The 24794-nt window shown below is 39.7% G+C and overlaps 1 long non-coding RNA gene across 1 annotated transcript in view; it reads left to right on the forward strand.

Moving 5' to 3' along the window:
- Nucleotides 1–242: 242 nt before the first annotated feature.
- LOC132375124 (uncharacterized) overlaps nt 243–24794 on the forward strand; it is a 152621-nt gene continuing 128069 nt past the window's right edge. The window contains exon 1 of the long non-coding RNA XR_009505908.1: nt 243–369. This is a non-coding gene — a long non-coding RNA (uncharacterized LOC132375124). The remainder of the gene's footprint in view (nt 370–24794) is intronic.

The raw sequence follows: 24794 nt of genomic DNA on the forward strand, positions 1-24794 counted from the left end.
TCCAAACAGAGAGTAAGGCATTGGATATTTGGGTCTGTAATTCACATGCACACAGCTAATGAAACAGTATAGGGGAGTTCTTATAACACATGGACACTGGAGTTCCATTATCTGGGTTTGAATCTTTGCTCCAAAGGGCACCAGCTGTGTGATCTTGGTCACGTTCCTTAATATATCTTTACCCTTTCTTTCCTCATTTCTACATGGAGATAACAATAGTATCTATCTTACAGGATCATCTTGAAGACTAAATGAATGCCTGGCAAACACATAGTGAGCGCTCTGTGAATGCTAGCTCCCGTCATCACTGTCATTGAATCTAAACAGCGCTAAGTGTTTGTAGAATGAACGAATCAGAGATCATCCAGAGTAAGTATACAGAATGTGAAGATAAGAGGAATAAGAATAGGAATATGATTTTATCATTCCTTAAGTGGTTAGTAATCTAGTTGGATGATAATTCAAATACTTTAGAATGTACTTGAATGAACAAAGAAGATCCAGAATTCAAATGGTATATTCTTACCAGGAACACAGAAAAGAGAGTCAGGTCCCAGACCAAAAGATTGAAGAGCATGTGGGTCAGATAATCTTGAACCAGTTAGGTCCTTCTGAAGGCACTTGTGTGTCCAAAAGGCACGTGTTGGCTACAAAACACCGATGTTTGGTTAAAAGGCAAGATGAGAAAGCAAGAGGCAAGGTTTTGTTGATAACAGTTTGGCACAGTTGCAGCAAGCAGTACGGTGGCCAAAGGAGCTATTTCCATGTCACTGGAAATAACAACATGAATCCACAAATTTGGTGTGCTCCCACAATAAACATGCTCCTGAAAAGATGTGTGAGAACCACGGCATTGTATATCTGTGTTTTTAAACATATTATGTCACTGTAATATATTTTGTTAGTTACTAGTATAACTGGAGTAGCAAGGTTTATAGAAGCCAGTGCTAGTGACTGACACTGCCATCCCACAGGTTCTTGAGCCCAAAGCCCTCAAGTCATCCTTGATTCCTCTCTTTGCTCTTCACTTCCTGCATCAATTCATTGGGTCCTGTTGACTCTTTAAGTTCCAGGTACATCTCACATCCATTATCCTTTCTTCATCTCTCCACTCTTATCCCCCTGCCGCAAAGCAGCATCTTCTCTCACCTGGGCAGCCTATAGTAGTCAGCAGTCTCCCTGCTTCTCTGTGTAATTCATTCTCAGAATCAAGCCATATAACTCCCCAGCTTAGAGTAAAATCCAAATTCTTACCTGTAAGGCATTGTGTGACCTAGCCCCTGCCTACCTCTTACGTTTTTCCCTCTTTCCATCTTCTACTATGCTTCAGCCCAAGTGGCTGCCTTACTTTTCTCAAATGCACCAAGCTCTTTCCAGCCTGAGGGATTGTACACCATCTGTTCCTCCTGTGAGACCTCTAGATTTTCAGAAGACTGATTCCTTCTAGTCATCGAGGTTCTCATTTCAACTGTGATCCCTTCAGGGAGTCTACTCTGAACACTCCCTCTCTAGGACACTCCCTCATATACAGCCCCATTTCCCTGATCACTTTCTAAGAGATCTTGTTCGGTTGTCTTCCTTGTACTTTTCTGATGTTTTCATCTTGCTTTATTTGTGACTTTTTGTTATTGGCTCCCCCACAAGAGTGGAAGTTCCATGACAGCGGAGACCAGGGCTATGGCCAACTTATCCACTGGGCACAGGGGGCACAGAGCCTAGCACCCATGATGCATTTAGGGGCCCATGAAAATGTTTTAATTTCTTTAAAAATTAGAAGAAAAATGAATGTAATAATAATGAACATAAAGAATTCATTGCAGATTAAACTTATTTTTAAACACAATCATAAAATATAATTTTTAATATTTTTTATGGAGGAAGGAGCCCACGAAAGTCATAAGGCAGCCATGGTGGGAACCCTGTCCATCTTGTTCACTAGTGGGTCTTCAGCACCTCGAACTATACCTGGCACATAGTAAGCCCTCAAAATGAATTTGCTGTCCAGAGAAATGAAATAGCTTGAGAACTTTGGGGTCTGGCCTAATAGAACTCAGGTTGTGTGTGTGTGTGTGTGTGTTTTGGACACCTTTTGTTTGCCCCTCTAGATCTACTCTCTGCCCTTCTCCATTTGTCTCTGGGCCTGAGGAAGCTGATCTATATATATACCAATGGTTTCAGGTTGGGTTCAGCCAAGGGGAGGCATCATCATGAGATCTGAGGATGGGAAGACAGTGAGGTCTCAGTATTTATTCCTGGAGTTCCCTCCCTGCTGAGTCGAAATGGACCTCGTTCTCCCATTACTCTAATGACCAACAATAATAATAATAACAATAATAACACTAATTGATGTTTACTGAGAATAAATCTGGTGTTGATGTTTTTATGTAGCAAAATGGTATGATAGAATGATGCAACAGCCTTTACTTCATACTTGAATTTTGCAGCACAAAAATGTAGACTTCATCAATTTCCTCAAAGATCTCCTTATACTTTGACATTTATATTGTTCTCTTTTGGTATCCCTTTTCTATCACCATGCTTTAAAGCTTTTGCTTCTATTGTTAACAGGTCTAGCTTTGCTAGATTCTCATTTATCAGTGGATGTAGTATGAGATTGAGCAACGTTCCAACATCACTGTCATTAACTTTAGGAAATCTTGACTCTTTTGCAGTATAGGTGATTTCATGAGGAACATGTTTGCTCTTCGGGTTCCTCTGAACTTAGCCCAATTACTATGTCATGATACTATGAGCCTTTAGTGTTAAGTGGCTCTTGTTTCTGCAAGAATGACTAATATACTGTTTCTTGAGCTTCTATATAAAAGAATCCACATAGCACTTAAAAAACACTTTAGTTTCTACAGGAAAATATTTTTTTCATGATAAAAATAGACATATGGTAAAGCCTAAATTCTTTCAATAAGTAAACACTTTGTGGTTCCTGGTTTCTAGAGCATAAATAGTATGTTTCTGCTTTGTCATCTGCCTTTGTTCTTATCTTTTTTTTTATTTCCACATTTTCTCTAGAAAATCAAAATTTCAGAGTGTACAAAATCTAAAGCTAACATCTAGAAGTCATTTTAAAGGTAAAAAATGGAAAATTATATGAGACAAAATACATACATGTATTTTCAAAAGTATTTCAAATTAATGACTCAGATAAATTTGGTTTTAATATATAACAATATTAGCCCTAATGACTAAGTTCATTATAATAATCAGTATATAAATTTCCTGGTAATATGATAAGTGCTTGTGAGATAAAATGTGAGATAACTAACTCACTCATTTTCGCATTTATTTTAGGCAAGGATTTTTGTCATATTTCTAAGTAGCTTGCAGCCATATAGGTTAGTTCTGGTTATTCCTTCATTTTATCAGCTATCTGAATGGCAGTTATGTTCTATAATATTCCCAAATTCATTTGCTTTGCTAATCCATATAAACTATATCTCATGCATAACCATTGGCACATAATCATAGTAAAGCTTAGATAATTGTTGGGGCATCAACATTTAATTGTGATTATTATTATTGTTTTAATGGTGCTTTTGCATGGATGTTTCATCAGCACCTCTGGTCTGAGAAGGCCCAATTTGACCCTCTATCTCATCTGCTTTCCCTCCTCAGTGGTGCCCCTTCAGTATAATGGCACCCTGATCTTTGCAGGTCCTCAGAGTAAGCATTCCTGAGTCATCTTCTATTTGTTACCTCTATCCCATCCCCACTATTCCTCCTCCTTCCCCCTAATCCTTCATCTAAGAAGTCACCTGATCCTGTTGTTTCTTTCCAGAATGGGAAAAGGGAGGAATATTTCAGACAAGGAGCTATGGAGAGGTGTGGCTTGTTTGAAAACTGATGCTCACTGTGGACCAAGTACTGCGTCATGGGGGAGAGTGGTGGTGGCGGATGAGCAGGTTGAGGAAGACCATGCAGTACCTTGAAGGTCTTGATTAGGAACTTGGATTTTGTCCTTAACTCAGAGCAGAGTCACTGGGAATAAAACAGACAACAACAGAAAAATGCAGAGTTGGGAATCAGCATACTATCTGCATTGAAAGGAAGGTAAGGGAGTTTCAGGTGCTGATAAAAGAGTAATTGACTGGAAGACAGGGAACAAGGGCTTATGAAGGAAGGAAGGAAGCTGAAGGTATGGAGACGGGGTGGGCCATATCAGGAAAGGAAGGAGTAATGCCAGAGAGCAGTTTAGAAGGAATGAAGAAGCAGGACAAGTAGAGAATTCAAGGTGGTGGTCAGAGAGGAATTTCAGAATTGAAGTTTTGAGAAGAGTATGACCCTGGGAGTCATGCTGAATATCATTGAAATAGATGAGGACACGGAACTGGGAAGCTAGGGCTTTGGTGGGGTCCTTAGTGGGGATATTGACATTACATTACTGGGTGATGGTAGCATTCAGAGTGGAAAGGAAATCCTCAACATACAGAGGCATGTGAAGTGGATGCCAGTGGATGCTGGGAATGGGGCAAGGCAAAAGAGCTTACTGGTTGAGAGCACTGGCTGGGCTTGAATCCTGGCTCTGCCACTTTCTGATTGTGTGGCCCTGGGGAAGTTAGGGTCACCTCTCTGTGCCTCTCTTCTCTCATCTGCAAAATGGGGATCAAATAATAATAACTGTTGCCCAAGACCACTGTCAACATTATATGAGATAGAGCCTGTAAAGCACTCAGAACAGTGCCTAGCTCATAGTAGGTGCCCAGTCAATATTAGCCATTATAACTCAGAGGAGGAGAAGTAAAGGCTGTTTTTGGGAAGGAGGCAGGAGAATATTGGCTCTCCTTCCCAGTGAGGGGAAGGAAACAAGTGCCCAGGAAGGATATATCCATATTTAAAGGAAACTTGTAAGAAAAAAACCCAGTCGTCATGTATAATAAGCATCACTGGAAATCTAAGGTAACTTCTTGGCAATAACCTGAGCTTCCAGAGTGCTCAGGGGAATGACAGCTGCCCAGAGGATTTGACTCATGGCCTGAGCTATGGAAGACAGTGATAAGAGAGGCAGAGCGTTGGGAGGTAGACATAAGGGACAGATGGGCTACTCAGCCTTGGAATTTCATATGGAACTCTGAAGAGGGGTGGTCTGTAGAGGCATGCTTACAGGATCCCATTCTATGGTTATGACCACAGTGGTTAGTCTGTAGGAGCCTCAGAATGGAGGTTTACGAGAATGCACTTTAGTGAGTGTTCTGAGCAGCCAGAGATGCTAGATTAAGATGTTGAAAATTGTATTCCCTTTGCTCTTGGAATTTGTCCTTAAAAGTTTGATTCTATCTGTATCTTAAACCTCACCATTTTACTTTGGGTTATTGAGTTCAGTCTGTAACTTACCTTTTGGATGTAACTGCTTTGTCTTCCTGGTTGTAACTCTTGCCTCTTTGGGGAATGATTTGGCCACCCTTCCTTATGACACAGCAGTCTCAGACTACTCTGTGTAACTCCTATCTTAGATTGGGTTCCCTGGGAACATACTTAAAGATGAAAAGTTGGGTGCAGAAAGCTCAATGGGGAGTGCTCTCTGGAGATAACCTGTATGGAGGCAAGGAAGGCAGGATTGGGCAGAGAGAGAAGCTGATGTGCAGTGAGGTTGCAACTGAGACCTCAGCCAGTCCTACAGGGCCTCTAGAGGTGGGATGGCCCTTCAGAGTTGTCCCAGTTGAGGCCAAGGAGCCCGATATTTGTATCCCAGCGTTTGCCAGTCATTGATTGTGGGCTGCTTCCTGGGAGTGGGCATTACACTGGGTGAGGTCGTTCCCTGAGGCTGAGGTAATGTTCCAGTGAGGGATGCTGCTAGGAGCCTTCCTTAGCTGACATTCCCAGCAGGTGAGGGATGGGTTTGTTGGCCCTGGAAAGCAGCCCTGGGTGGAGCATCACTTAGTGCCCATCCAGCTGGCCCCGGGTCCTTTAGAGTACAATAGTGTGGGTGTGAGATGGGGGATGAAGAAGGAGAAAGAGAGCCAAACAGGGAAGGCAGGAGAAGACTGAAGTCTTATTTTTACATCCTTCATAGTTTTTCCCAGGTACACCCACAAGAGGCAAGGCCATAAACATCACAGAGAATCAAGGCTGGTGTAACAAATGTGGAAATCACCGCCATGGGGCATGCAAGAAGGGGAGGAAGCTTGTACATTCTATACCACTCTCTCTATCCTTAGCTGCACATGTACACATCATACTTAAATATCTTTGGGGTCCATTCCATTTGGCAACACTACTGTGGAATTGCTAAGAAATTGATCTACATATCACATGGATGCTAATAATGAGGAGAATGAGCTTCTGGAAACTATCAAAGAGTTAAGGGACTAATTGTGACAAAACTACTGTCTCCTCTAGAGAAATTACCCTTACAGAAGAAAGAGCAGTGCATTCTCCCATTAGGAGTATTTTTTAAAAGATAAGAGCTTGGTTACATATTAAATTTAAGGTGATATAGGAAAATTTAAAAGGCTAAAACATGGCAGCTCCGTTCTAATATGTGGATTATTGGGACACCTGATAAAAAAGTAGCATCTGGGCTGTGCCAGGTTTGTAAAATTAATATCTACTGACTTGTTGGAAACATGATCTTGTGAGTGATCATGTCTCCATAAAGTTATTTGACTTTTTCTTAGCACCAAAAATGTGCATCTTTCACCATAGGAGATCTAAAGATCTCCTTTTAGGGTCAATTATTTGAGTTACTTCCCCAAGATTCCAGAAAATTATTGATTCCCTGACCACCATGAGGCAACTTTTGATATTTCCAATGCCAAAAGCAAACGTCACAAAAGACTCCTCCCATTCATTCACTGGGAAATTATCTAAATGATGACAATTCTCTTATTCCCTGGGAGAGAATGAAGAAATAGTGAATATGTGTTAGAAAGAAACTTCAGATATATCTCTCTTTGTTAAAGTGTGAATTTCACTCTAAATATGCTCATCTCCTAAGTTGTAAGTTATTGCTAGAAAAAAATAAATAGAACCTGGCCATTCCCCAGTTTATGAGATCATGTAGTCTTTCCTGATGAAAACTTCCCTGCTCAACAACCACTTTGCCACTAATGATAATAAAGTCATCCAAGTGCACAGCTGCTGGGTTTCTGTGGTGTACACAATGACTGATTAAAATTACCCAAGGAAACCATGGAAGTGGGCTATTATACTGGTTGGAGAATTGTGCATAAAATGAAGCCTTAGGCATTGATAGGAGCCGGTTAGTCAGCCTGCCATTAATTAGCAAGGGAAAGCTCTCTTCTTTTAAATAATTTATATCTGCATCTAAAGTAGGTAATAGACCAGTATAATAATAAGGAAGCATTACTGCTCACCAGGAGGCCTTCTCCAAACACACTTTACCAGCGCAGGAAGTACCTGGGTTCAATCACAGTTCACCCTATGACAAAGCTCAGCCTAAACGATTGACTCTTCTCATGAGATTATTGAATAAGCAACTGAAGCTAGTTAATCTACTAATCTAGGTATAAGGAGAATGTGGTGCTTTTATGTCTTTGTTGGACAAACTGCACCAGAAATTTTTTGTTTATTTTATACTTTTCTAGAGAAAAGAAAGATACCTTTGACTTAGATCCTAGACCATTCCTTTTGTGCGTTTGGCTGAAATACCTGGCAAAGCCATTGAAATAAGTGCCGTTTTATTAAATGGGGAAAATGTAGACTGATTACATTCATATAAATAATAAATTTTCCAAACATATAAAATATTTCTTGAGCTGCATTAATGCACATCTGCATTCCTCTTTAATATGAAACAGCTGTTGTATTTTTCATTTTATGGCATTTTAAAGAGAAGGAAAGGATTGGAAACAAACATGAATCACAAGTCCCCACTACGTTTCATTAAAGACAATATCACATTAATTCCTGTTGCTCCTGAGCCTGATGGAGAATGGAAACTTCCTTCATTTTTAAAACCCTGAAAGTTAACAGAGAAACTTTTTAATGTAAGCTTTTTTTTTGGCTGCGTTGGGTCTTTGTTGCTGCGTGCGGGCTTTCTCTAGTTGCGGCGAGCAGGGGCTACTCTTCGTTGTGGTGCACCGGCTTCTCATTGCAGTGGCTTCTCTTGTTGCGGAGCACACGCTCTAGACGCGTGGACTTCAGTAGTTGTGGCACGCGGGCTCAGTAGCTGTGGCTCGCGGGCTCTAGAGCGCAGGCTCAGTAGTTGTGGTGCATGGGCTTAGCTGCTCCGCGGCATGTGGGATCTTCCCAGACCAGGGCTCAAACCTGTGTCCCCTGCATTGGCAGGCGGATTCTTAACCACTGTGCTACCAGGGAAGTCCTGATGTAAGCATTTAAATTATCAACTTGGAATGAGAAAGTGAGTTGGCTCTGATATGCATCAGCTTAACTGCACATAGGAGCTGGAAAGGTATAGAATTTACTTACATAAATCAAAACATCACAGTGAAAGGTAGCCATGTAAGTCTCCATTTCTCACCTGGCATTCTCATTTGGATGGAAGAATTGATTTTCTTAGCAATGGAGTAAACTGCTCTCCTTTTGCTGACATGGTTTCTTTATAGTTATGCAAACGATATTTCAGTCATCTTCCTTATCATGGCCTTGGGAAATAAATAAGTCTGGCTTGTTAAATATGGCCGATGTTTTTCATTATAGTTTGATAACCTACATTCTACATGTATAACAATAACTGAAACTAGATATTTTTTTCTGACATACCTGAGCTGAAAATCAAATTAATTTTTGGTCACCATGGACTTGCAACTTCATATTTTCAAAAGGATTCTGAGTTCATACTCTTAGACACTTTTGTCCTCCTTTTTGCCCCCTTTCTCTCATGATTCTATACTTTGGCACTATGGCTTAGTGGGGAAAAAAAACCCAACATTGTATTTTAGAGTCAAATATATGTAGGGCAGAATTGTGACTCTGTTTCTGATCTGCTGTGTGAACTTTGGCAAGTTAAATGAACACTGAGCTTTAGAATGTCTGTTTGTTAAATGAGAAAAATAATTGTTGCCTTTCAAGATTGTTATAAGCGTTAAAGGAGATAATATGAGTAAAAATATTCACCATGGGGCCTAGGACCCAGTAGGAGCTCACAGATAGTGACCTTCTCTTTCCCACTCTCTTCCCCCCTCCCTCCTCTCACTCCTTAGCTCAAAGGGACTGTGGCTGGGCAGTTGTCACGGACCCTGTCAGCTTCAGGCTAAGAATATCTCCCACAAGTTTGTGAAGTGTCATGAGAAAGCTTCCTTCAGAGAACGCAAGCCACTGCAACTGTCTACATGACAGCATCCGCATTTGTGTAGATTTCAACCCCAGGCTCAGCATGGTACATCATTTTCTTGAAGGTGAATCACAAAGGCATCCTGGAGGCAGGGAGAATCCTAACGTTCTCTAGTGATATTTGAGAGTAGGGCACAGTCCCAGGCTTAGGGAAGCATTTCTCAGTCCCTTTCAGGGCTCCCAGGAATGGGACCTGGAAAGCTGTTTGACTGGAAACCAAATAAGACAGCAGAAATCTACCAGACTAGGGTGTGGCCATGGTCAAAACCAGAGTATGCAGAGTTAACAGAATCAAGAATATATGCCAGAATTCAATGGCTGGTAATATAATCTTTATTCTTACAAGCAACTCTACAGTACAGGGAGAACTCCCCATTTAACCACCTTGATTCTTACAACTCTTAGGCAGTGAGTATTATTTGCTGAGTTTTATAAATAGGGAAAGAGAAACTCACTGAGACAAAACCAGTACCAAAATCTCAGTCTTTCTGTACTAGGAGGTAGTGATGTGTAGAATTGCATGTGTGGATTCTAGAATCAGACACGTTGGTTCAGATCCAGTGTCCTTGGGCATGTTATTTAACTTGCCTGAATTTCAATTTCCTCATGTGAAAAATAGGAATAACTTTATAGGGCTGCTGTGAAGATTCAATAAGTTGTTCAAGCCAAAATCTAGGAATCTTTCTTTTCTCTCAAACTCATTCTTCCTCCTTTTCATCAAACTCCAAACCTCCTCCTCTTCCAGCCTTTCTCATTTCAACAAAGGGTACCCTATCCACCTGTTGGTTCAGGTCAATAACTTGGATGTGATCCTTGATTCCTCTCTTTTCCCCACCGTCCTCCCAACCTTCCCAACCCCAGTCCAGTCCACAAATCTCTCAGCTCTGCCTCCCAGATCTGTCTTCATGAATCTGCCCACGAGTCTCCACTTAATGCTGTCAGACACCACAGTCTCTAAATGGGCATCCGCAGCAGCCTCTGCTTCTACACATACCCCTTACAGTCTTTTCCCTACATTACAGCCAAAGTGAGCTTTTAGAAATGTAAATCCTATGTGACTCTAGTGCTTAAAATCTTCCAGTGGCTTCTTGCTGCTCTGAGACTAGAATCCAAACAAACTCCATGCATGGCCTGCTTATTAGTCCAAACATATCTCATACTCTTTCTTCTCTTCTTTCCCACACCCCCACCACACTGTTCATCTCAGGGCTTTTGAACAGGCTGATTCTTCTGATTGGAATGTTTTCTCTCATCCTGTAGATTTTAGAATCTGAAGCAAAGTTCAACATATAACCTCAGAGAGGCCTTGAGCTCCCTATCTTAATTAGATCCCTGTCCTAGACACTCTTTATCATATTATTGCCCTCTACCTTTTTTTTTTCTTTTACCATCTTTTTTGGAGTATAATTGCTTTACCATGGTGTGTTAGTTTCTGCTTTATAACAAAGTGAATCAGCTATACATATACATATATCCCCATATCTCCTCCCTCTTGCGTCTCCCTCCCACCCTCCTTATCCCACCCCTCTAGGTGATCACAAAGCACTGAGCTGATCTCCCTGTGCTATCTGGCTGCTTCCCACTAGCTATCTATTTTACATTTGGTAGTATATATAAGTCCATGCCACTCTCTCACTTCATCCCAGCTTACCCTTCCCCCTCCCCGTGTCCTCAAGTCCATTCTCTACATCTGCGTCTTTATTCCTGTCCTGCCCCTAGGTTCTTCAGCGTCTGCATCTTTATTCCTGTCCTGCCCCTAGGTTCTTCAGAACATTTTTTTTTTTTTTTAGATTCCATGTATATGTGTTAGCATATGGTATTTGTTTTTCTCTTTCTGACTTACTTCACTCTGTATGACAGTCTCTAGGTCCATCCACCTCACTACAAATAACTCAATTTTGTTTCTTTTTATGGATGAGTGATATTCCATTGTATATATGTGCCACATCTTCTTTATCCATTCATCTGTCGATGGACATTTAGGTTGCTTCCATGTCCTGGCTATTGTAAATAGAGCTGCAATGAACATTTTGGTACATGACTCTTTTTGAATTATGGTTTCCTCAGGGTGTATGCCCAGTAGTGGGGTTGCTGGGTCATATGGTAGTTCTATTTTTAGTTTTTTAAGGAACCTCCTTACTGTTCTCCATAGTGGCTGTATCAATTTACATTCCCACCAACAGTGCAAGAGGGTTCCCTTTTCTCCACACCCTCTCCAGCATTTATTGTTTGTAGATTTTTTGATGATGGCCATTCTGACTCGTGTGAGGTGATACCTCATTGTAGTTTTGATTTGCATTTCTCTAATGATTAGTGATGTTGAGCATCCTTTCATGTGTTTGTTGGCAATCTGTATATCTTCTTTGGAGAAATGTCTGTTTAGGTCTTCTGCCCATTTTTGGATTGGGTTGTTTGTTTTTTTGATATTGAGCTGCATGAGCTGCTTGTAAATTTTAGAGATTAATCCTTTGTCAGTTGCTTCATTTGCAAATATTTTCTCCCATTCTGAGGGTTGTCTTTTCATCTTGTTTATGTTTTCCTGCCCTCTACCTTTTTTGTTTCCATTTATAGCACTTAACATTATCCTATTTCTTTTTGTTTTAAAGTTATTTCTTTGGTGTTAATTTGATGGTTTATTGTTATTTGTCTCTGTCCACTAGTACGTAACTCCAAGGGATCAGGGACTTGTCTTGATAATCACTGAATAGTACTGGGGCAGAGAAGACACTCAATAGGTATTTGTTGAATGAATGTAAACAGCAGAGCACATGCAGTAAATACTCAATAAATGCTATATTTTGCTTCCTCTACTAAAAGCAAAGGCTGAAAGTAGTTCAAAATCAAGCAGAAAATAATGATGTGTCTGGAACACAGTAATGGAAAGAAGACACAATTTGGAGTCGGACCAGCCAGGGTTCCAACTCTTCTTCCCTAAGCCTCAGTTTCTTTGCTTGTCAAATGGGAATAATGACGTCAGAATGAAATGAAATGACTTACAAAATGCTTAGTACCAAGACCGCTCTAAACCCCAAATAAGTGATCTTTTCTATTATCATTGAGACTGTGACAATTTGGTCCAATGGAATTTTGTTGGTTCACAAATACTTTTCGTGTTTCCTTTCTCCTTTCAGAATTGAGCTTGCTGAATTTGAGAGTCAGGCTTGTTTTGGCCAAGAATTTGCAGGGTAGGGACAAATGCAAGACAAGGGAACAATTAGTCCTGTGGTTTTCTTCCATAACTTTTCAGTGATCTTGATAATTTATGGTTCGTTAATCTTGATTGACCAGAGACTCTGGAAGTAAGAATCAGCTTAATTTTATTTAATTGATGCTATATTAATATATTGGGAAAAAGTAGTCAATTTTCACAAATAAATCTCAGCTGAATCGGATTGGCTGCCTTTCAATTATATAAGATATTAATTATTGTGGGAAAAATGATTTGACTGAAAAATATGGTTGATTTCTTGCTCATTTATAAAAATAGTGCAAAGTACAGCAAGTTTATATGATGTGTTCCAGGTCATACTGTATGTGCAAGGAAGTAAAAGGTGTAAACCCATGGACTCATGATGGAGTGATAGACCAGAAGACAAGTGTCCTCAGTATTACCTTTCTCAGGCAGGAAGCTTCTCATTCCTGGGCTGACGGCTATTGGTTCCTACTCTTTGTTTTTGCTCTATTTTCGGCAAATAGTAAAACGATGACTGATTAGTTATCTTGAAACTAATATCCTTTGAGTGTTAATCAGCCAAATCCATGGCAATTCCATATTGTTGGATAGAAGGGACTAAAGACCCACGAAGATAAAAGCTCTAAATTATATCACGTGCATTCTTTTGAAAAGTAATATTTCTTTTAGGAAACAGTGTTCCTATCTTTCTTATTCACTTCCCTCTACTTGGAGTGCCATTTCCTGGTTCACCTCTGAATGTCTGAACGCTGCCCATTTCCTAAGCCCCTGCTACTTTCTCCATGAAAATTTTCTCTAAACCTGTGTTGCCCAATATGGTAGCCACTAAGTATATGTGACTATTTAATTAAAATTAATTAAAATTAAGTTTAAAAACTCTTAGTCACACTGGCCACATTTCAAGTGCTTGATAGCTACATCGGGCTAGTAGTTACTCTTTTGGACAATGCAGATATAGAACATTTCCAACATTTCAGAAAGTTCTATTGGATAGTGCTATCTCAAGCACTCTAGGTGAATATACTCTCAACTTTCTCTGTCTTCTCATAGAACCCTTTTTGTTCCTTTATGGAGCAAGTCATTTTCTACCTTGATTGGTTATATCAGAGTGATTGTTTTCAAATGATAGTATGTAGAGCTAGAATCTATGACTCTGGCCTTCTACTGTTTTACCTGGTGGAGTTCTATGTGAGATTACTTTTGCTAAAAGTTTGAAAACCTATGCCCTCTTTACATCTGTTATATTTTCTGCTCAGACCATTTGAGGGCAGGATTTACTTCCGATTCATTCTTTTAGCTCCTCACCACCTGGTCCAGGGAGTTGCTGGAGTAGACACTCAAACATTTCTGGTTGGTTGAATGAAGGAGTTAAGTTCTAGAGTCTATGGCCTAATGCAGCTCTATTTCACAGACACTACAACACAGTTACTGCAGTCAGATCCCTGGCCAATCTGGGATTGGATGCTTTCCCTAACTTCCCCATCACTGACAGTGTTAGGATACATAAACTCATGGTGTTTTCTGCTCCATAAATTACTTTCTCTTCTCTCTCTCTAACAATTATTTGGGTTTTGATTTACAGTTTGGTTTACCTTTTCTCATCTGTTTACACCTCTTAACAACCTTCCATTCATCCAGTTCTCTCTCCAGGGAGTTTAACCAGATTGGCCTATTAGCACTTCCTTTTTAGCAAACAGATAAATATATCACTCTACTCAAGTATGGAGGACACCTTGTAGTGAGGAGATAAATCAGTACTTCCCTATAGATTTTCTTTACCTACAGTGAATGCATTACTTGAGGCAATTACATCAATAATAATAATAATGCACACATATGTACATATTTCATGTTTATATCTCCGCTGGGAGTTTTGATTTCTCCTTAGAGTCAAGGACTGTGGGATCACATGAGATTTCTCAACTTACTTGGATGTTAGACAGGCTATGTTGTTTAACAATTGTAATATATGATGAATATGTATGCAAAGTGGGTTTAACCAAAATGTACATGATACTTGTTTTTACACCTCCCCCATAAGATCATTAGAATTATATAATATTATCATATATTCTAAAAGAGAATTTATCATCTTTCCACATTCCAGATAGTTCTGACCTCCTTGCTAATTAGTTGTTCAAATAAATTGGGTGGCCATTCTAAGAAAGCACCATTGATATATTAAAGTTTTAGTTTATTCTAAAGAATAAGTATCACATTTTACTCCTTAGCTCTTTTATGTAGAGTTGCTTGCTATGTCTCAATGAATTAATGGTTTTCCTGAAACACTAAATTGTCTTTGTTCAACTGAGGGACATTAATCAAGTTGGCTTTTGATGCACTATTAATTTATAACTGCACAGGTGATGGTCCCAGCATCAATCTATGATGTATTTTTATCAAGACTAATTCCAATGTAATATTTCAATTTAGTTTTCACTAAAGCATTCAATTTGCATTTAAAAAGCAGTCAATATAGGTTAATAAAATGGTGTCAACTGATCACTAATGAGCTGTTCTTCTTGCATAACACTGCCCTTCTCACCATGAATTGTCTTGAACTGACATCTCACTACCCTGGCTACCAGCCAGAAAGACATGTGAGTGCCTACTATTGCCCTACACCCAGGGATGCTAAATATGGATACACTGAATTGCTGTTTGACAATGTATTCTGTCTTTTCCAGTGTAACTGGGTTCATGGGGGGCACAAAACTAAACAAGACACAATATATAAACTAGTGGAGCAGTCATGAAAATAGCTAATAATAGTACAAAGGAGGGAAATAGGTGACCTCACGAAAGTCCAGACAAGGTATGACAGGAATCCAGAGGGAGGAGAGTTTTGTTTTCCTTGGGGGTTGGGAAAGCTTTACAGATTGCATGGCATTAGAATAAGACCTAAATAATGAATGTGGCTGAAGAGGGTAGAAGAACATTTTTGATAGTGTATTGGTTTTCTATTGCTGCTGCAATAACAAAAGACCATAAATGTAGTAGTTTAAAACAACACCAATTTATTATCTTACAGTTTTAGTGGGTCAGAAGTCTAGCACAGCATGACTCAGTTGGTTCTCTGCTTAGGTTCTCACAAGGACAAAATCTAAGTTTCTGTAGGACCAAGTGGCTTTCTAAAGACTCTGGGAGAAAAAATCCATTTCCAAGCTCATTGAGACTATTGGCAGAATTTAATTCCTTGTAGTAGTAGGTCCCAGTTTCCTTGCTAGCTGTCAGCTGAGAGCCCCTCTCACCTCCTAAGACTGCCTGCATCCCTCATCTCATTGCCCTTTCCATCTTGAATCTCTCTGCCTTCTCCTTTTACTGCATCTTCCTGACTCCAGCCAAGAAATTTCTGTTTTAAAGGGCTTGTGTGATTAGAATAGATTGAGTCTTCCCAAATAATTCAGGATAATCTCCCTATTTTAAGGTCCAGAGCCTTAATTACATTTACAATTTTTTTGGGGGGTGCTATCTAACATAATATATTCATAGGTTCCAGGGATTAGGGCATGGGCACATTTGAGGGGGCTATTATGCTTACCACAGTGAGAGCGTATAATAGAAATAGAGGGGCTCTTCACGGTATTGGTGAGGAATCAGGTATGTGAAGGGGGATGGAACTGGAAATAGAGCTAAGGCTAGCAAAATTAATCACTCCCTGCCACATGTTCCCATAACACTTTGATGATCCCACTAAGTGTAAACTCCAATATATTGAGTCGTTTTCCCATCTCCTTCTTGAGACCAGGGACCTGGCTTTATTCAGTTTTGCACCCTAGGGCTAGCACACTGCTTTCTCTCCTAATAGGTAATTGATACATATTTTTGAAGTTGAGTTGAAGGAACATGATGGCAATTGATGATAGCAAAATAACATTTCTTAAGCCAAGGAGTGTATGTCTGAAAGACGATTGTCAGACAGAGGTGGTGGGGAGGTAATTTTAGGAGGGGTATTGTTGGTCAGACTGGAATCACACCATGGATTAGACCCCACCTTCCTCTCTCATGCTTGCTGCTTCCTACCCTCCTAGACCCTGCACCACCTTGAAACCTTCTGATTTTGGAGTCATTGCTTTATCAACTTTTGGTATTTTAGGACAGTTCATTGTTTTCTAGGCTTCTCAGTAGTCCATAGCCCTTCCATACTGTAAAGGGTTCCTCATCTCTTCAATAAATGTAGCTTGATTTCATCTTACCATCTAAGAGCTGTTCATTTAAAGTATTGGGTTCAACAGGATTAGCATCTGACTAGGTCATTACTTGGGGTTAAATAGGGAGGCAATGCTTTGGAAGTCAACTATTCTGGATTGTGGTTGGTCTACTTCACATGACCTCTCCGAGGCTCAGTATTCTCATCCACAAAATGGGGGTATGACACCTCATAGATCGTCATGCAGCTTAAATGGGAGCATGAAAGTAAGTGCTTTGTCCTTAATTATTAAGTCAATTAATTAATGGTAAATGAGTATTAGTCCTCAACACTTCCTTATAATAATTTTAGCCCAATTTATACATGTACCTGAAGTGTGAACAAAAAGAAACACAATAGCAACTGAGACCCTAGTGATAGGACACCTCCTCCTCTCTACCCCGACTAGTCTCTCCTTTTTCCTACTATTCTCCCTCATTGGGTGCTTGCCTCTGTCTCCATCCTAGAAAAGCATGGAACAGACTCAGTGTCAATGTCTGACAATCTGAGGGAGTCCCCACTCCAGCCTTCAGTCATCTCCCTTCTCTCAAGCCGTTGTCTTAATTTTCATTCAGCAACTCATGTGCTAGTTGGGGACACCTCTTCTCTGAGCACCTACCATGTGTTAGGCAGTGGAGAGGTAGTGGGATCTGGATAGACACAGTCTCGTTCTTCTTCCTTAGCAGCCTGTGTGGAAGGTGGACACTTAAACAATCAACTGTGGTCAGTGTGACATGTTGTTACGGGCGACAGAAAGGGGGTCATAGGAGCCCATGTATCTTTATGCAGTCCATAGTGCCTCAGACTGAGTAGGTGCTCAGTAAATATTAATAGATTGAAAATGTTTACGATTTTACCTTGTTGGGAACTCAGTATAGTTGAAAATAGTATTATAGGCTGTTGTCTCTCAACTTGAGGTCAGGCTTATCAGAGATTTCCCAGCAGGTCAAGAAACAGATGGACATCTCCTTGCTCTCCAGTCAGCACCCACGGCACTGCCCTTGCTAGGCCTAGTCCACGGCTGAGTACCCACAGTCTCTTTGCTGCCCTATTAAAGCTTAATTAATGGCGCAAAGATTAATTGATGCTGAGACTTGAGAATATATCCATGTACTGAGGGAGCCTCTTTATTTTTGTTGCCCAGTTCTTCCTGTTTTCACTTTTGTCTTCTTTGCTAATGTTGATTTTAAAGAGATAGGTCTTATTTCTCGAGCAGAAATGTATTTCAGGAACCAGTGAAACAAAGGCAAACTGTTTTTGCTCTTCCTTCTCAATTGTGCTGAAATTCTGCTTATTTTGTGAAGGATTGAGGGAGAGGTTGTGGGTCCTCTGAGAGGACCCACAGATGGACAAGTTTATGGGCCATGATACCCACGATAACAGGTCTTTTATTTATGATGCTCATTCCATATGCACGCAGTTCTCAGAGACATCCCTCACTCTACTCACTCCTTCCCCTTGAAGTCCCAGAACGTTTCCCACACACATCCAAGGACAGCGTGCCTTCTAACTCCCCTCAGACCACTGAGTGTTCTCCATGAACAGTTGACGAGAGTGCAGGAGAAGAGGAGAATTATGTTACTCTGATCTTTTGCTCCTGACAACCTTCCTTATATGTGATGAAATATAAATAGTATAAATTGTGATTCACTATTAAACCTGGAAGAGAAATGGCACTGAGATTCATAAATTAATGTTAAATTTATTTTCCACAGTGATTGCAGGATTACGGAGAGCTCACTCACCTGTAGTTAGCAATGACAAATGATCACTGAAGAATTGCGTTATTCAGTTTTCAGCGATAATATTAAGAAAAATATTAAAAACACTTTGTGGAATCATGAATGTAACATTTGGTGAAGTGACTTTCCCCCCAATGCCTTAAAAAAATCACATGGCCCCATAATTACCTGAACTTCTTGACATACTAATTAACTCTGATTTAAAACAGCCATTACTTTTAGAGTTAAGCTTAGTGAACGTTGTCTAATATTATTATGCAACCATTAATATGACTATGGAAAAATGAGATAAGAAAAAGAAGGCAGTAATTAAGATGAGTAATTTGGTAACAAAGTTGAACTAAAGCAGGTTGATGACTCTTCAGCATGTGTTAGTGTACATTATTGGTATAATTTATCTTTCAAACTAAATGACTGTACGTATCCCCAAGCCCTCTATGGTAGATTTTTGTTCTTAGAGCTATTGGCAAATGCTGCGATAGACTTCAGAATGAGTCCTGGGAAGTTATCACTCTGCAAGTTCAGGAATTTTGACCTCTGAATGTTTTATGAAAATAACTAGATCTAGGTGCTTTCCTAATAATTAAAAAAAGGGGAAAATTCAGAGTGCATTTAATGGGGAAAATAGAAATTTTTTGCAAAATGCAACAGAATCCAAGGCAAAAATGTTCTTTCTCATTCTTGAAAAGAATGAGCAACAAGCTTCCAGCATTGTCAGGATCACATTATTGGAGATCAATGAAATCATGAATGTTTGCCATGACTGAAATCAACATTCCTCGTTCACTCACTGAAGAGTGTATTTCTTATGATTAGGACATCCAATGTAAAAGCAGAAATTAAATAAATAATCTGAATATTTTATCTAAGTGGTTCCACCATGTGGATGTAAAATCATACATTGAATAAATTTGTTCATGCATTAGATAAGAGCTTATTATGTGTTAGGCATCATTCTAAGTGTTAGAGATTCACTAAGGAATAGACAGATAAACTCCTTGAATTCAAGGATCATAAATTCTAATGGCAGGAATCAGAAAATAAATCAATTAACATAAATAAAATATTAGATTGTGGTAAGTGCTATGAAGCAAAAAGGAATGATGACAGAGTGAGTGGAAGACTGCTTTAAATAGAGATGCCAGGGAAAGCAAGTCTGAGGAAGTGGTACTTAAGCTAAGATCTAAATAATATGAATGTGCAGGTTACAGGGGAAGAACACCCCCGGGAGAGTGGACACAGTGTAAAGTCCCAGAGAGGTTGATGCCCTCTTTGGCTTGACGTGAGGGTGTGGGTAGTGATATAAGCTGAGATCGCAGAGGTAGCAGAGGCATGTGATGTATGGCTCTCCTGGTTGTGATAAGTATTTAGTCCAAGTGCAGTGGGAAGCTCTTAGCGGGTCTTAATCAGAGAATGGCATGATCTGGCATGTATTATTAAAGACTGTTGGTTGCTGGGGAAGAACTAGTTAGGAGGCTATGGTGACAGCCTGGACTGAAGAAGTGGGTTGGAATGGGGAGAGAGAAAGAAGTAGGTGGATTCAGGGCATGCTTTAGAAATAGAGTTAATAACTCTTGCTGATGAAGTGGGTGTTGGGTGAGAGAGGTCAAGGATGATCCTTAGGTTTTTGGCTTAAGCAACAAAGTAGATTGTGTAGTGCCTCTTCCTGAGATGGGGGAAGGCTGGGAGAAGAGCAGATCTTTTGAGGGGGAGGTAGTGGGAAAGAAGATAGCAGGTGGGAATAAAGTATTCTGTTTTAGACATGTTAAATTCCGAATGCTTATTAGATGTCTAATCATCTGTGCAGTTTTTTAAAGTACAGGTTCTCACACCTACCTATATCACTTAGGAATATATTGGTTCCAGGTAAGAAAATAACCAAAAGGAAATGGCTTAAACAAATAGGGGCTGATTTTCTTCATGTAAAAGCATGTACAGAGACATGTGGCACAGAGGTGGTCATGCTATGCTGTTATGCTATGATATGCTATTCTTAGCTTTTTGGTCATTGCCTTTGGTTACAAGATAGTGGCTGTAGCTCTAGACATCCATGTCCACATTTAAGTCTGGAAGAAGTGGGAAGAAGAGTGCCAGAAATATTACATATATATATATATATACATAGGCACACACACACAGACATAAAATTATATATATATATGATCAAGAAAGCAAGTTTTCTTGGAAGCTCTCATCAGAGACTTACACTTATTCTCATTGACCAGATCTGTGTCACATGGCAACCCTCAGTTGCAAAGGAACCTGGAAAAGAGAGTATTTAGCTGGACCCATTGATGCCCTGTACAAAACTGGGGTTGTGTTAGCAAGAGGGAAGGGGTACTTAACATTAGATAGGCAATCAACAGTGTCTGCCACTGTATGATATTCAAATTTAGAATGTCTGGGGGCAGGAGAAGGTGGGAAAGCTGATGGTGCGGCACATTCTAATGCAAGCTGGGCGATATAAAAGCTGGTGTAGACAACAAGCTCAAGAATGGACTGAGCAGGCCTTCCTGTTACTGCTCAATTCTTACAAAATACCTTCTATACCATCATTTACCTCATGGGAGATTAATGGGAGCAATGGATGTAGGCCACTCTGTTTTCTGAGGCTGCCCTTTATGCACTCTTGAGCAACAAGAGTGGAGGGCAGGCCTAGTTATCTTGAGCTTGGGTATAATACATTGCGCCACCCCCCCCCCCCATTGTGGAAATTATCATTAATTATTAACAGGAATATCTTTTATTTTTATTTGTTTATCTTTTTTTGGCTGTGCTGGGTCTTTGTTGCTGCGTGCAGGCTTTCTCTAGTTGCAGCGAGCAGGGGCTACTCTTCGTTGCAGTACGTGGGCTTCTCATTGCGGTGGCTTCTCTTGTTGTGGAACACAGGCTCTAGGCACGTGGGCTTCAGTAGTTGTGGCTCGCGGGCTCAGTAGTTGTGGCTTGCTGGCTCTAGAGCGCAGGCTCAATAGTTGTGGTGCACGGGCTTAGTTGCTCTGCGGCATGTGGGATCTTCCCGGCCCAGGGCTTGAACCTGTGTCCTCTGCATTGGCAGGCGGATTCTTAACCACTGCGCCACTAGGGAAACCCCAACAGGAACATCTTTGACATGATGCACTGTCTGTATTGTCACTGCCAAGAATGGGACAGTGATTAATGGATGCCCCTTGGATGGAATACAGCAAAGTGCAATGTAGAATAGAAGCTCAGAAATTTAGAAAAGAAGCACAGAGTACCAAATACCTTGGTGTCTCTTTCTCTCTCTCTTTCTTTAAACACACACACACATATATATATATATATATATATACACATGCTCTAAAAGGTGAAAAATACTCATTTACCAAGTTGGAAGCCAAATATAAGTTTTTTCCCTAAATTCTAGGAAATAAGACATTTTAGGCTTCCTCTTTTTTTTTAACATCTTTATTGGCGTATAATTGCTTTACAATGTTGTGTTAGTTTCTGCTGTATAACAAAGTGAATCAGCTATATGTATAGATATATCCCCATATCCCCTCCCTCTTGCGCCTCCCTACCCCCCTCCCTATCCCTCCCCTCTAGGCGGACACAAAGCACGGAGCTGATCTCCCTGTGCTATGCAGCTGCTTCCCACTAGCTATCTATTTTACATTTGGTAGTCTATATATGTCAATGCTACTCTCTCACTTTGTCTCAGCTTCCCCTTCCCCCTCCCCGTGTCCTCAAGTCCATTCTCTAAGTCTGCGTCTTTATTCCCTAGGTTCATCAGAACCTTTTTTTTTTTTTTAGATTCCATATATATGTGTTAGCATATGGTATTTGTTTTTCTCTTTCTGACTTACTTCACTTAGCCAGGACATGGAAGCAACCTAAGTGTCCATCGACAGATGAATGGGTAAAGAAGATGTGGCACATATATACAATGGAGTATTACTCAGCCACAAAAAAAACCTAAATTGAGTTTTATTTGTAGTGAGGTGGATAGAGCTAGGCTTCCTCTTTGTTTTCATCTAATCCTTTAAACCTGATATTAAATGTAGGGCCTGCTCAGGACAAAGTTAATCTTTGGAGCTATCCATTTCTTTTATGTACGTTTCTACATGCTTTTAGGGCAATCTTTTCTATGTGTCTAGGTCCTCCCTGAGTGTACGCTATGCCCTTGAACTTTCCCAACTAGCATCCTCACCCATCAGAACAGGAACTCTAGAAGTACATAGTCTAGAGCTGGTGCAGAGCCTGACTCATGCTATCAAGAACCTAGCCTCCTTCTAGACTCTAGTTCATCATCATTAACTTATTGGCCATTGCTTCATGGTTGCTGCTACATAGAGCTACTACAGCTCCAAACATCCCATCCACATTCAAGACAGAAAGTAGAGCAAAGGTTGGTACCAACAGCATCTGTTTCCTTTTCATTAGCAAAGAAAAAGCTTCCCCGTGAATCATAAATTCCCAAACTGTAAAGAAAGTTGGGGAAAAGAGGACTTGGTTTAGCAAAACTTGAGTTCTGGAATCTAGAACAAAGGAGGGAAAAGATTGATGTCTCCACTTAGCTTGATGATGACTATATTGATGACCATGAGTCATGGATGACAATTGCTTTCCACCACACAGATGACAAGTGAACCTTCTTGCACAGATGCATATCATGGTGGGAACACTATCCTTGAAGGCAGTCTGATGAGGGATGTGGGTCCTTTCAAGTCAGACCTTGTGACTTCTGCTATGCATAAAATTGGAGCTGCCTCCATGACTTCATTTTCTGTGAACTTTGGCAGTAAATCAGTGGCCCCTGTTCAGGGTCTTTGGGAGAATCTATCAGCCTGAGAAAGGCAGGAAAGATTTCTCTGACCCAGAGTCCATCTTTTTTCTAAAGGAGGATATAAGTCTCTGACACAGGGTATAATATTTGCTCTTAGCTGGAGGCAAGCAATTAACACTATTTTATCATAAAATGTCAAAAGAATGTTAATGTAATCATCTGGGTTAAATAAAAATACAAATTGCCAGTATATTCAGAACAACACTGGCATTCTTTCCTCATGTACTAATGGTTATTTATTCTTGTCCTTTCACCTCCTCACACTCATTTTTAAAACTGGTGTTATCTGTGTGAAAGCTGTATCTGGTTATGAAAATCATCATGGATCTTCTCTGGCTGTTTTTCCCCCATTAAAAAAAATGTGGTACAATTTATATACAGTGAAATCCTCAGATCTTAAGTATACCATTCAGTATGTTTTACTGAATGCGTATCAAGGCACAGAACTTTTATAGACCACTCCAGAAAGTTCCCTTATGCCACTTTCTCATCATTTCTTCCTCCTTTGCCCCAGAAGAAGCAACCACTCATCTGATTTCTATCACTAACTGTTAGTCTTGCCTATTTTAGAATTTCATATAAATGAAGTCATTCAGAATGTCCTTTTATTAGTTGGCTAGTTTATTTCACTCAGGATATTTTTTGAGATTGATCCATGTTGTTTCATGGATCTGTAGATTATTCCTTTGTATTGCTTACTAGTATTTGACTGTATGATTATACCACAATTTATGTATCCAATATCCTGATGATAGACATCTGGCTTGTGTCCATATTTGGACTACTATAAATAAAGCTGCTATAGGCATTTGTGTAAAAGGCTTTTTGTAAACAGATATTTTGATTTCTCTTGGGTAAAATACTAGAAATGGAATTGTGTCATAAGGTACTGTATATTTAAATTTTTAGCAAATTGCTAAATGGTTTTTCCAAAGTTGTACCATTTTACACTCTTACTAGCAAAGTGTGAGGGTTCTGGGTACTCCATATCCTCTCTAATATTTCATATTACCAATCTTTTAAATTTATGGTGGGTGAGTTTTAGTATTTAATGATTTTAATTTGTGTTGCACTGATGACCAATAATATTTAGTATGTTTTTATGTGCTTATTGGCTATTTATATATTTTCTTTTATAAAGTGTTTGTTCAATATTTTTGCCTAATTTTTTTACTGAGTTGTTTGTCTTTTTGTTATTGAGTTGCCGGAGTTCTTTATATATTCTGGATACAAGTTCTTTGTCAAATACATACTTTGAGAATATTTTCTCTTAGCCTGTGGCTTGCCTATTCATTTCCTTTACAGTGTTTTTGATAAGCAGAAACTTTTAACTTGAAAGATTCCAAGTGATCAAGTTTTTCTTTTATGTTTTATGCTTTTTATTTCTTCTCCAAGAAATGTTGTTCACCTCAAGGTCACAGAGATATTCTCCTATTTCTTCTAATGACTCTATCATTTTTACTTTCATGTCTATCTTTTGTTCCACCTTGAATTGATTTTTCTGTCTGTGGTGTGAGGTAGGGGTCCAGCTGTCTTTTCTTTACTCAGATGTGCGATATGATAATACTTGGAAAATCTGGTAAGCTTTCAAAATCAGAG

The sequence above is a fragment of the Balaenoptera ricei genome, chromosome 11 (assembly GCF_028023285.1).
Source record: "Balaenoptera ricei isolate mBalRic1 chromosome 11, mBalRic1.hap2, whole genome shotgun sequence".
Classification (NCBI taxonomy): Eukaryota; Metazoa; Chordata; class Mammalia; order Artiodactyla; family Balaenopteridae; genus Balaenoptera; species Balaenoptera ricei.